Here is a 2,704-nt window from a genome sequence, read left to right on the forward strand (position 1 = left end):
TTCCAAAATGGGACTCGCTGCTATCATGGTGTGCTGTAACTTGGAGCCGTTTACAAGCTCACAAAGATCAAAATATAGGCAAATTGTCAGCTGCTGTGGTTAAAGCTGAAACCCATCCACAAGATGACATAAAATGTTACCAGTGCGATAAGAGAGGGCATATTGCTCGTGACTGCTACGTGAAGCTTTTTAAATGCCACAAGTGTGGAAAACTTGGCCATATTCGCAAATATTGTAGACAAAAGAAAGGAAAGAAAGAAGCAAGGAAAAAAAAAAAAACTTCCACTCTGTCTGAGAATGGCCTTGTGAAACTGAGAAAGAACAAGAGATAACAATAAGGTCAAAAGATTGTAGTCTTAACGTAGAATTTCTTTTGAAGGGAAAACTATAATAATAAGTTTTATATTAAATGGACAAAAACAGGTTAATGTAAAATTACTGAAAATAAATCTAAAATGTGATTTACAAAAATATATAAAAAGTAAGTAGAGAATGAAAATAGGGATGATTGGATCTTCTGAAAGAATGTTTCACTTTATGGAAAAATATTTGAACAGTCTCAAGTATGTTTTCTTGTGATGAGCACATACTGTGAATGTGAATAACTAAAATGATGTAGGACCTCTAAGTTCTAAATATTTGATTTTTGATGGTCAAAATGACATAGAGGGTTTAAATGGCAAAAATGAGACTGCCACTGTGACAGAGACTCAACCTGATCGGAAGTTTGTAATGTCTCAGTTCCTTGATATATGGGTGAAAGACAAACATAAAAAATAATGTCTATTTGAAAACAGATGTCAATTCTGGCAATATCTTAAGTTGGGCCAGAGTTACAAGATATAGGTAAAGTTAAAAGTTATAAAAAGGCAGTGTACCAGTCCTGAAATCCTCAGAGTCTCTCTCACTCAAAGTCAGCTAAATGCTGCTATCTGAGCTTGTGTCATAAGTGATAACAAGCTATTTATAGTGAAGCACAGTGTTTCAGCTGAAAATCATGGACACAGAGATGTTAAAAGAAACGATTGCCATAAAGAGGGCCATTTGTTGTTAAATGTGTCAAAGTAAAACTTAATGAGAGTAGAAAGAGGTCTTTAAAATGGTAATACAGACCTTGAATGATATAAGTGACTATTTTGATGAATTTCGTCTATGACCAGTAACTTTTTTGTCTGATCTTTGTCACCACCATGTGCAGGGCCAATGGCTCCAGTTACAGATGTGGTAAAACACTACACTGAATAGACAGTGAGAATTAAATTCACTGAGAACAATCTCAGCACGGATATGTTACTGCTGAGAGAATGCAGTCTAATGATTTTAGTGATTAAATACTGCTGTCATTAACCTGTCTCCATGTTTTAACACTATTAGGCAGTCCAATGGCTCTGGTGGCTCTTGAATGCAACTTCCCTAAGCTCCAGAAAACACCTGATTCTGTTGAAGAAAACTGTCAAAGATCTGGAATGGGAAAGAGCGGGTACCAGTGTGCACAAGGTGATTTCTCAATGACGGGTAAGATCTTCTTTGGCCAGACGAGGACAACCTAAGGCAGGGGGTTGCCGCCGCCACTGGGCATCTACCCTGCAGGGAGGTGTTTATGTGAGATGGGTATGAGAGTTGAGCAGGATGTCTGTGAGGCCAGCAGCATCAAAAGGGGGGAGCTGTCAGAGGTACAGCAGTCTGCCCCAAAAATGTTCCTCTATACCACTCACCAAAAACCGCATTCCTAAGGCTATGGCTTGTTTTTCATTGTGACAAGTCCACAACTATGCCAGGGGACAAGACCCTGAGGAGAAGAAGATTATTGATAAAGAGCTGATGGGAATGAGCTTTCAAGAGCCGACTGAGATCATGAGGTGATTGTCCATAATTTCTGGGGAGACCAGAGTAAAGTTTAGTAACATAATGTTGGTTGCCCTATTGGCAAGAACTGTATAGAAGTTTTAGATTCAACAGTACTGTGAATCCCTGAATTCATGAGGCTGTGTTGATTTTGAACTAATGTGTCTGTATTATAGTTTTTACTCCTGCAGGTCATTAGACATGGCAGAGGATAATTCGTAGACATGGTGGTGGTTAAAGATAAAGACTGATTTTGAAGAGTCAAGAGAAAGTTAAGTGCATTCAGCATTTAAACTAAAGATAACCCTCAAATATGGCTACTAGCATAACATTTTAGATGGTGGTAATGGCTTTTATTTGGAAGTTAAAAAAAAAAATCTACATTTTAACCTTTGTGAATGACCAAGGTTTCCATATAATAATTTAATATTAAATTCTGTCTAAGTTACAGACTTTGATTCTGTTGAAAAGATTATTAGTGCAGTAAGAGAGAGAGACTGCTTGAGTGGAGGAAAAGGATGAAACTCTGTCTGTCTGTTATCAGCCTGCTAAAGCTTAAACAAAGCAATGAGATTAGAACCAAAACAACCCAGCTTACTTTTCTGAAAACAAATTATAGTGAAGAGACATAATTTGAGACTGCATAAGAGTAAAACCTACAGGAAAATGGGAAATTTAAATGTGTTTTTAGAATTAAAACAAAAAGCCAACATTGACAATGAGCGGTTCATATTCATGTGTCTAGTGTGTGTGAGGCTGACTGAACTTTATGTTTTGTATGTGTTAGTTTGGGGAAATAATCTGTCCTCAGTGTGTGTATGTCATTAACCTCTGGAATGAGTGTTTTATCATTACAGAT

The sequence above is a fragment of the Megalobrama amblycephala genome, linkage group LG1, assembly GCF_018812025.1.
Source record: "Megalobrama amblycephala isolate DHTTF-2021 linkage group LG1, ASM1881202v1, whole genome shotgun sequence".
NCBI lineage: Eukaryota > Metazoa > Chordata > Actinopteri > Cypriniformes > Xenocyprididae > Megalobrama > Megalobrama amblycephala.